At 44.5% G+C, this 11,004-nt stretch overlaps 1 pseudogene; it reads left to right on the plus strand.

Moving 5' to 3' along the window:
- Positions 1–1,108: 1,108 nt before the first annotated feature.
- On the plus strand, positions 1,109–10,198 carry LOC119781414 (annotated as a pseudogene).
- The last annotated feature ends 806 nt before the right edge of the window (positions 10,199–11,004 follow it).

Below are 11,004 nucleotides of genomic sequence, written 5' to 3' on the forward strand. Positions count from 1 at the left end.
AGAGGTTCAGGAAGCTAACCAACTAAGATCAACACTGCGGCGTAGGATCAAGGACAGGCAGGAGCTTATAAAGGGGAGGTCTTCTGATAAGAGGATTAGGAACAGGTGTGCAGGAAGGTTCCAGCTCCAGAAGACCCACAGCGCATCCTGCTGGAGACAGAGGGTAATCTACAGATCCCCACAGTAACTCCAAACCTAAGAGAAAAACAAAGAGCAGAAGGGGATCCTCGGCGCCCTCTGGTGGGCAAGCCTGAGGATCCCAACAGAGCCCCCCCCTCAAGGGCGGATTCCAGACGCCCCCTGAAAAAAAAAAAGTCCAAAAAACAACAAAAAACAACCCACTCAGGGTGGGCGGAGGGGGCACTAGGGTGAGGAGGGCCAGAGACAACAGGAAATAGAGTCCAGAAAACAAAAACAACCCACCCAGGGCGGGCGGAGGGGGCACTAGGGCGAGGAGGGCCAGAACCAACAGAAAAAAAGGTCCAACAAACAAAAAACAACCCACCCAGGGTGGGCGAAGGGGAAAACAGGCCAGGAGGGCAGAAAACAAAAACAGAGTCCAGAACAAAAAACGATCCACTTATGGTGGACGACAGCAAAGGAAAACCCAAAAACTTTCTTGGGCACAGTCTCTGGTGGCCGGCCGAGGGACCGGCAGCGGGACAGATTCTCAGGTGGCCTGCCGTGGGGCCGGCTGCAGGACACAGTCTCTAGTGGCTGCCGTGGGGCCGGCTGCAGGACACAGTCTCAGGTGGCCTGCCGTGGGGCCGGCTGCAGGACACAGTCTCAGGTGGCCTGCCGTGGGGCCGGCTGCAGGACACAGTCTCAGGTGGCCTGGCATGGGGCCGGCAGCAGGACACAGTCTCAGGTGGCCTGGCATGGGGCCGGCAGCAGGACACAGTCTCAGGTGGCCTGGCATGGGGCCGGCAGCAGGACACACTTTCAGGTGGCCTACCGTGGGGCCGACAGCGGAGGCGTAGTTGCTGCTCAGGAGGTCGACCGTTGAGATGATGGTGGAGCAGCGTCTTAGGGGGACCACCGCCGGGCCGGGGACACGGTTGAAGTTCAGATGACCGGCCTACGATCCGGCAACGGAGCAGAGTCTTAGATGGCCGGCAGCGGGGTCGAAGGCGACGCTGACACTCTGGGGGTCTGCCACGGGGTCGACGATGAAGAAGACGCTCCGGGGGTCTGCCACGGGACCGGAGGTGAAGCTGACGCTCAGGAGGTCTGCCGCGAGGCCGAAGGCGAAGCAGCTTATCAGGAGGATGACGCCCAAGCTTCAGTAGGTACCCCCACGGGGTACCCCGTCCCCTTCTCGGCAGCTCAGGAACAGTCTCAGAAGCGGCCGCCGACTGCGGCTCTGGAGGAGGCTCTGGGGAGAACGTCGAGTGCGGCTCTGGAGGAGGCTCTGGGGAGACATCGAGTGCGGCTCTAGAGGAGGCTCTGGGGAGACCATCGAGTGCGGCTCTGGAGGAGGCTCTGGGGAGACCATCGAGTGCGGCTCTGGAGGAGGCTCAGGGGAGACCATCGAGTGCGGCTCTGGAGGAGGCTCTGGGGAGACCATCGAGTGCGGCTCTGGAGGAGGCTCTGGGGAGACCATCGAGTGCGGCTCTGGAGGAGGCTCTGGGGAGACCATTGAGTGCGGCTCTGGAGGAGGAACAGGGGAGCCCGCCAATTGGGGCTCCCGATCAGGAACAGGGGAGCCCACCGATTGCGGCTCCCGATCAGGAACAGGGGAGCCCGCCGATTGCGGCTCCCGATCAGAAACAGGGGAGCCCGTCGACAGTGGCTCCAACACAGGAACATGCGAACCCTCTGACTGTGGATCCGCCTCAGGAACTGGGGAGGCCACCGACTGTGGCTCCGCCTCAGGGACATGTGAACCCATCGACCATGGATTCACCTTTGGAACTGGGGAGGCCACCGACTGTGGCTCCACCTCAGGGACAGGTGACACCACCGACTGTGGTTCACCCTCAGGAACAGGAGGGACCACTGATTGCGGTTCAGCCTCAGGTGCAGGTGACACCACCGACTGTGGTTCACCCTCAGGAGCAGGTGGGACCACCGACTGTGGTTCCACCTCTGGAACTGGAGGGAACATCCATGGAGGCTCAAGTTCAGTCTCCGAAGTGGGTTGGAAAGTCTGTAGAGGACTCTTGGCGGTTTGAGGTCCCTGTAGAGAGGCTCTTGGAGGCCTATCTCCATCAACTTCAAATTCTGAAGTCCTTCTAAACCTTAGCTCAGGGGTCTCCAGACGGCACAGGGCAGGCTCAGGGGTCTCTGGACGGCACAGGGCAGGCTCAGGGGTCTCTGGATGACACAGAGCTGACTCAGGGGTCTCTAGACGGCACAGAGCTGGTTTAAGGCGACGCCTTCTCTTACGCCGAGAGGTCTTTGGAGCTAGGCTGACTGGTTTATTGATAGGATCAGACGCTAAATTAACCGGTTGAGAAATAATAATTCCAGAATGGATTACCGGTTCAGAAGCTAAAAAATCAGGCAAGGGATCAGGTTTGAAATTAACTGGGTCAATAACTGGTTCAGGATCTGGATCTGGCTGGCGTGTAACAGAGAGTGGTGGCTCGAAAGGGAAGATGTCTTCTCTATCTCCATAGAAAAACTCCCATAGATCATCCTCATGGATGTAGGGATCTCGATAAACGGGCGAGGGAACAGGTTTAGATAACACGGTGACGGGTGCAAGAGTAAGATCAGGCTGGCGGGGAACTCTAACAGTTTGACGGGAAATAGATGGGCCAATCTTGAGTCGTTTAACGGATGGAGTTAAATGATGGTCTAGAATGTGTGAACTGAGATTAACCCGGCGCGGAGAGGAACTGAAACTGGTTTGTGATGCTTGGTCTAATCCAATGGCCAATTCAATGAGGTCCTCTAGGGTGGCTGGCTCGACGTAAAATGAAAGCTCTTTTCTGATGGAATTATTTAGAGCCATGAGATAAGCGGACTTGAGCGCAGACTCGTTCCACCCGGAAACGGCTGCTCTAACCTGGAACTCGATGGAAAACTCAGCGACGGACCTATTACTCTGTTTCATATTAAGAAGCTCACCAGAAACTGAACACTTAGTGACCCTACTAAAGGCTTTTTCAAACTCCAGGATGAAATTCTGATATGTACAGTTTTTTCTAGTCTTTAGCGGAAATCTTGACTCCGCCCATTCAAGGGCTTCACCAGACAGAAATGAAGCAACAAAGGCAATCTTATCCTGATCAGTAGGAAAACTAGAAGTATGAAAACCGAAAAATATCTGACACTGAAATAAAAATCCCTTGAGCTTACGTGGGTTACCTGAAAATCTCTCTGGCAGAGAAGGACCAGGTGACGGAAACGACGGGTAGTGTTCTGACCAGAAAGGAAGGGTATCATCTTGACTGAGAGGTGACGTCACCACCGGAGAACCAGGAAGCGGAAGAGTATTCGAGGCAGGACGAGCCGCTGACGTGGCATTATCGTTGTAGAAGTGGCTAGTGAATGATTGTTTTAACAATAACTCATGGACGGGTTGCGAGTGAATAAGTGTCAGAGCGTCCTGTTTCTCAGTCCAACGACGGAGGTGATCTGCTGGGCTTTGTGTTTGGCCGCAGTGTTCTGTCATGATGGGTTCTCTAGAGTAAAGCCCAAGATGCAGAACACACACGGAGACACTTGGTAAAAGTCCAAAGAGTTTATTTTAAAGACAAAAGCACATGGATAATACTGACACAATGCAGGCAGGGGGCTGGTTTGCTGGGGTCTGTGCAGGGAAAGGGAGATAGCTGATGGCTGAGTTCAAGTGAGGCTAAGCATTAGCTTCAGGCTTAGCCTGGTAGTCCTGGGTCTGAGCTTCCAGCTCATAGCAGAGAACATCAGGGAAAATCAACATGGGAACCTCTAGGAAAACTCCACATAGAAGTAGTCAGGTTTCAACCACGTAGGATTCTTCAGGTTGGCTCACCAGGGCAGTTAGCAGGTTAGCTCTCCTTGAGCTTCAGACTTGTGACTGGCTTCCTGTGGTGCAACCCTCCCAGAGCTGCAGGCCAGAGACAGGTTGCCAGAGAGACAGTCCTTCCTGAGTTTCACAAAGAGACGGGAGGTTAAGCTCATCCAGAGCTTCACGAGGAGACAGGTGGTTAAGCTCATCCAGAGCTTTCACGAAGAAACAGGATTCCTGTGAGGCAGAAACAAGGAAGAGTTAGAAACTGATCTCATACTAGAGATAACCAAGATTCTTCTGTCAAAGAGGTTCAGGAAGCTAACCAACTAAGATCAACACTGCGGCGTAGGATCAAGGACAGGCAGGAGCTTATAAAGGGGAGGTCTTCTGATAAGAGGATTAGGAACAGGTGTGCAGGAAGGTTCCAGCTCCAGAAGACCCACAGCGCATCCTGCTGGAGACAGAGGGTAATCTACAGATCCCCACAGTAACTCCAAACCTAAGAGAAAAACAAAGAGCAGAAGGGGATCCTTGGCGCCCTCTGGTGGGCAAGCCTGAGGATCCCAACATCATGGCTTTGTCAAGCTGCTGCCTACCTTTGTTAAGCTGGAACAAGACTAATACTAAGTGAATCCAGTAGAACTTTTTATTGCCTACTTGGAATGGGTGTCAATAGTTGCATAACCTTTTGGCTCTCAAAATCGGTATCGGTGCCCTATTTGTTGGTACTCGCAGTTACCGAAACCATCATTTTGGTGCAGGATCGAGGCCCCCGCCCAATACTGGAATTGGTGCAACACTACCTCTGACCACCAACAGAAGGGAAGGTCAGTGAACCCAATGATAGAGACAAAAAGAGTTGGATAAAACTCAACCTTCCAAATGGTATGGACAAAAGGTTTGCAGGTCTGTCACAATTAGGGACAGAACAAACAATATGTCTTTTGATTATTTTGATCATTTCATGTGTTTACTGATAAGTAAAGGTAAAGTAAAAGGATGGACTGCATGCTATGCTATGCTACAGTAATATGTTTTGAGCTGTTGTTGAAGCTTGAACAACCTGTATCTCACTAAGAGTTTAAACACTGATATAACATTTGTGTTCATGTGTTCATCATATGTTCATTACATTTCGATTACCAAGTATGACCAAGAGTCATCTAATGGAATCCTCATTTCTATTCACTGCTAGCTATTTCAAAGAGGATGAAGAATAATTTCACTAAAGGTTATTGCAAATCATTTAATAAAACATTATTTAGTTGAGTTTCACTAGTTTTAGTTAAGAGTTTTAAACTGAAATATGTTTGACTAACAGTTATCCACAACATTAATATGGTATCCAACCTGGATGAGCATTGAACATAAAATCACAACAACAGGCAGGCTTAGAGGTCAAGAGGCAGATCATGCAGGATCAGGTAATCAGAATATAGGAAAGGTAAAATAAGTCTCAGCAAAAACTCGAAATAATCTGGCACTGATGACAAGTCTGAAGGCTGGTTATAGAGTGAGTAATGAATTTGGATTAGATGAGCGGATAATGAGAACTGGGTGGATTTAAGCAGGTATGTGAAATGAGTAATCAGACCTGGCATCAGTGCTGAGATCTAGACAAATGGATCATCCAACAAAACAATTTAGAGTTCAGTATTTTCATTATTATAGCTTTATTTTTTTGCGTGGAAACCCCCCCCCACAGATAGCTTATTTCAGTAGTTCACACCCTACTCTTCATATATTGTGTGTGTATTTTAAAGCATGTTTTTTTGCACAATGCCCACCTGTGTTGCTCTAGTGTGTACTGGTAACCTGTCCACACTGTATCCCTTGTCTTGCCTATTGACTCTGACATCAAAAAAGTTATATCAATTGACCCAAGTTTTTTTTTATATTTTAGCCTTATTCGATCAAATTCGTCTCTTACTAATATTATCTTTCTAATAGTGCAGATGCTGCCTAATGTTGGGCCATCTGCAATCATAGTACTATCCATAGGAATACAAAGAATACAGGATAATTTGGATCCATTAAGAAGCTGAGACTGAAAAATGATATCCAAGCCTGAACAAAATATATGTTTCAGGTCAGTAATGCTGAGAATTATTTCCAGAGACACAGACATATGGTGGGATTAATGAGGATAATAGCCACTACCATTTTGGCCTTACATACTGAAACCAGCAGGAGAGCAGATGAAATTGTCAGTATTACACTAAAACCCAGAGGAAAAAGTGAGAAAAGATTACTCTATTGACAGAAAATAATAGATACATTTTTGTTTAGACAGAATATGCTGATAAGTTGAAAGGTTGGCAAAATTATTTTTTTCATTTTTCACCCAACACTGTATTTGTATATATATTCTATAACTGGAGTTTTACTACTCTACTGGTGTACTAGTAAAGGTCCGGAGACATTTTTAATTATAATCTGTTACTTTAATTTAACAGTGAAATATTATGAGGTGTTTATGCATCCGTGTTATACAATGAAATTTTAAATAAAAAAAAAAAAAAAAGAAAAATTTTCCATTAAAAATCTAAAGTGTTTTTTGAAGTACAGAACAACAATCGTTCAGTTTGGTTTAAAGGAATTTTCCTGATTCACATATTTTATAAAACACCTGAACTGACCTTTTTTTTTCTTTTTTATGTCTTAATGAGAGAAGTGGGCTTTACGCTGCCCTGGAAGGCTTTAACCCTGAGTTTGATTGACGACAAACCAATCCTCAAGCACATATCAAGGTGCTCATTCAGGGGTCTGGATCGATATTTATTTTTGATTATGGTCATGGTGGGGAATCTCGTTCACAGCAGTAGGTTGAGCCAAACATACTCAAAATGTGCAGGTTCACCTTTGAGCACACCATTTCACTTTTCTTTCACCCGTTCACTGCAGTTCTTAAAGAAGTCTACACCTTTTCTGCTTTCTTTTTCTCTTCGTCTTCTCTTCGTGGGTGGCAAGTGTGCCAAAAAAAAAAAATTAAAAATCCCCTAGATTTTCAGATTCTTACTTATTTTATTTAATTAAGAAAATGGTTCAAAACTTAAATAGGTGCTAAAACTTCTCACTTTTCTCTTTTATGGTATGTTTTATTGTATTGCTTTGGCAAAATGGCCAATTCAGTGGATATCTGTATGAAATACAGAATACTAAGAACTAGCTGCTTATTATGTTCTATCCTCGTCAATTTCTGTTACCTAATGTGATGTTATTGAATAAAACCTATGCAGCACAGACCTCACCTTTATGTATCTAACCAGAATTGGAGGCTTACATGCTTGGACTCTACATACTCTCCATGGGATTACTTGGTATAACTTAGGGTACTCTTACTTCTTTCCACAGCCCAGAAATATGTATTTTGTTGTGAAACAGGCCTTCTAACGTTCTCTACTGTGTGTATTATGCTTTACTACGAGAGTGTGTCTATAGAAACCAGTGTCTCCAGCAAGGAAAGTTGCTATTGACTGTTTTTAGAAGTCGTGATGATGTGAACATCTGATTTGCATACCTGGTAATGCTTTGGTCAAGGGAGGAAAGGGATAATAACATCAGCAAACAAATTAATTAATAACACTCTAAATATATTTAAAATTAACTGTAAAATAATATTAAGTAAGTAAGAAAAGTATTCAACAATATTTTACCTAAAACAAAATGACATAAATCTTGTTATGTCACCAATTTCAATTTGAAGTCAGCAAAGGCCATATTTTGGATGAGGCTGTTGTATGAATTAAATACAGATATTGATCTATTTTAGAGCGAAAGTTTCCAAACGAAAAAATACATTGTTAAATATCATATTAACATCCAAATTGTTAATAATGTTGGGGTCAGTGGAAGCTTTGCACATGTGAAAGTCATTTTCAATGAGGAAACAGAAGGAAGTCGCTCAACTCTCTCCCTCGCTTCAGGCACGACTTGCTAACTGCCTGTCAGAGCTTTGGAGGAGCATGCAGCAATCAATGCTTTCATGTTGTCATCAAAGTTTCCAACTTCAGAAAAAAAAACAGCTAGATTTGTCACTAATTGCTTTATTTTTTTTTTGAGTTAAGTTGCTAGACCTAAAAAAATAAATAAAGTAAATTGAACTTTATTGATCTCACAATGGAGAAAAATCCATGTCTGCTCCCTCTGCAGCTCCCAGGGAGCAGAGATCCAGACTGGCAGAACTCACAATCTCAGGATTCCAAGCCCTATGCCCTAACCACTAGGCCGTCACTCCATCTGTTATATATTGGCAAAGTTGCTGGGTTCGTAAAAGTGATACAAACAGTGCTCTACTTAACCCTCCTGTTGTCCTCGGGTCAAAATGACCCGCCACTGTGTTAAAACACCACAAAAAATCCACTAAATTTTATTTTTTTTACTTGAGATTTCAAGACTTTTCCTAGATTGGCCAAGACAATAGAAAAAGTTAAATATTCCTTTTATTCACATTTCCATGTAAGCTGTACAAAAAAAGGTACAAAGATGGTCTTCGGGTCAAAATGACCCTTTGAAGCAAATGGAGTTGAAATCAAGGTCACAGAGTTATTTACAAACCACAGAATGTTACAAAGTTTTAGTAGTGTCTTAGATCAATCAGTAGCAGAAGTAAACAGGGCAAATCAGGTGGTGTTCTCGCAGACTTCAGAAGACACCTGTTATTTCCAGAGGTTATAAAGGTGCTGCATAACAGGACCCTGAATTGTGTCTGTGCTGAAGCCATGAGTGTGCGTTACAGCCCTGAAGAGGCTTTAGAGCTGATTTTCTCACATGTTCAGCAAGACAACTCTGATTCAGAAGAGGAAGTAGAGGATGTATCCGAAGAAGAAGATGGAGAGGAATACAACCCAGAGCATGATGAATCATCTTCAGAAGAAGAAGAAAACCCTGAAGCTGAAACTTTCCTTTCAAAAAATGGCAAAATAACATGGTCTTCAGCAGCATATGACCAACACGGCAGGCACGAAGAACAAAACATTGTAAAGATGACCCCAGGACCCACAAGGTATGCAGTTTCTCATGCCCATGATATTGTTTCTACATTCTACCTGTTCATCACACCAGCAATAGAAAAAATAATCCTGGAGATGACAAATCTAGAGGGTTTTCGCAAATATGGAGACAGCTGGAAAAAGATGGATGAGATTGACCTCCAGGCCTATTTAGGGCTGTTAATCCTAGCAGGTGTATACAGGTCCCGAGGTGAGGCTGCAGCTAGTCTATGGGATGCAGAGAGTGGAAGGCCAATTTTCCGAGCCACAATGCCACTGAAACTCTTTCATACCTACTCAAGACTGATAAGATTTGATGACCGTGAATCAAGACCAGCAAGACGTGTGACAGACAAACTTGCAGCCATAAGAGAGGTATGGGACAAGTGGGTGGAGCGGTTGCCCTACCTCTACAATCCAGGCCCTGATGTAACAGTGGATGAGCAACTGGTTCCATTTAGAGGTAATCTTTTTTTTATATTTGTAATAAAAGTGATTTTCACTATTGATTTCTTTGACTGTTTTCTGTGACACAGATACTAATCACTGATGCTAATGTCTTTTGTCCAAAGGTCGTTGTCCTTTCCGGCAGTATATGCCCAGCAAGCCAGCAAAATATGGGATCAAATCATGGGTGGCTTGCGATGCCAAATCAAGCTATGCTTGGAAAATGCAAGTCTATACTGGGAAGTCAACCAGTGGATGCCCAGAGAAGAACCAAGGGATACGAGTTGTGCCTGATGAGGGACTGAGGGGTCACAATGTGACGTGACAATTTCTTCACCTCTTAGGAACTCGGACAGCTGCTCCTAAAGAGGAAGATCACCATGGTTGGTACAGTTCAAAAGAACAAGCTTTAGATCCCATATGCACTGCTTGCGTCAAAGGAGAAAGAAGACTTCTACTCAAAGTTTGCATTCACGCCCACCAACAGTTTGGCTTCCTACCTCCCAAAGAAAAAAACAACAATGTAGTTCTGCTGAGCACACTGCGCACAGACGGTGACATTAGCGATCGTGAGGACAGGAAGCCAATCATCAGGAGTAGTGTGGACCCCCTAGATAAGGTGATTGGAACATAGCGCTGCACAAGAACAGCTGCCAGTTGGCCCCCGGTCATCTACCACAATATCATAGATGTTTCCTCCTAAAATGCCTTTGTGATTTATAGAGAGATCAACCTGACCTGGATGCCTCATAAGCAGAACAAAAGGAGGGTGTTCCTGCAGCAGCTTGGAAAGACTCTTGTACCTCCACTCCTTGAATGAAGGAAGCATATTCCCTGCACAAAAGGCTCAGTTAAAGTTGTAAAAGCTATTCAGAGTGCAGGAGCTCCTGATCAACCTGTGGATCCATCTACCACAGCCAGTAAGAGGAAAAGATCTGCCCTCAAAAGAAGGACTATAAAACACATACTGTGTGCTGCAGGTGTAAATATATCTGGAAAGGTTGTGCACATGCATAACGCCCTACCTGTGCTAATTAGTTGAATGAGTTATGTTATTTTTCATATTTTTGTATTGTACATGATCTTAAATTGTTCACTGGAGAAAAATAAAAGAAAATTAGTCTTGAGATGAATAAAAATGCATTCGAAACATCTTTTTGCACATTTTTTTCTTTTCTTAAGCTATATAAATTCAAGTAGAGAGGGAAAACTCAAGCATTCACACATTTTGTGATGAATTACAATATACAAGATGAAATTTGGTGTTTAAAATTCAATTAAGCTGCTTGTATTGGGGGTTTAGTGAAGACGGGTCATTTTGACCCGGAGGACACAGGGTGTATACAGAAAATGAGGACAACAGGAGGGTTAAATATAGATAATCAGTATTCAGTGATGGACACAGTACTAAACAGTAGTAATTTAGTAAAAGTATTGATACTCATAGTCAAATCTTTATCAACTACAGGTAAAAGTTACCCTGCCAAAAATCTACTCAAGTTAAAGTATCAATGTGCTCACTTTTGAAAATACTTAAGTATTCAAAAGTATATGCATATAAAAGTAAAGTATTCAAAATACACATCAACTTTTGTAATATCAGTATATTTCTGTGCAATTTTCAAA

The sequence above is a fragment of the Cyprinodon tularosa genome, unplaced genomic scaffold, assembly GCF_016077235.1.
Source record: "Cyprinodon tularosa strain WSP-4 unplaced genomic scaffold, ASM1607723v1 ctg1, whole genome shotgun sequence".
Classification (NCBI taxonomy): domain Eukaryota; kingdom Metazoa; phylum Chordata; class Actinopteri; order Cyprinodontiformes; family Cyprinodontidae; genus Cyprinodon; species Cyprinodon tularosa.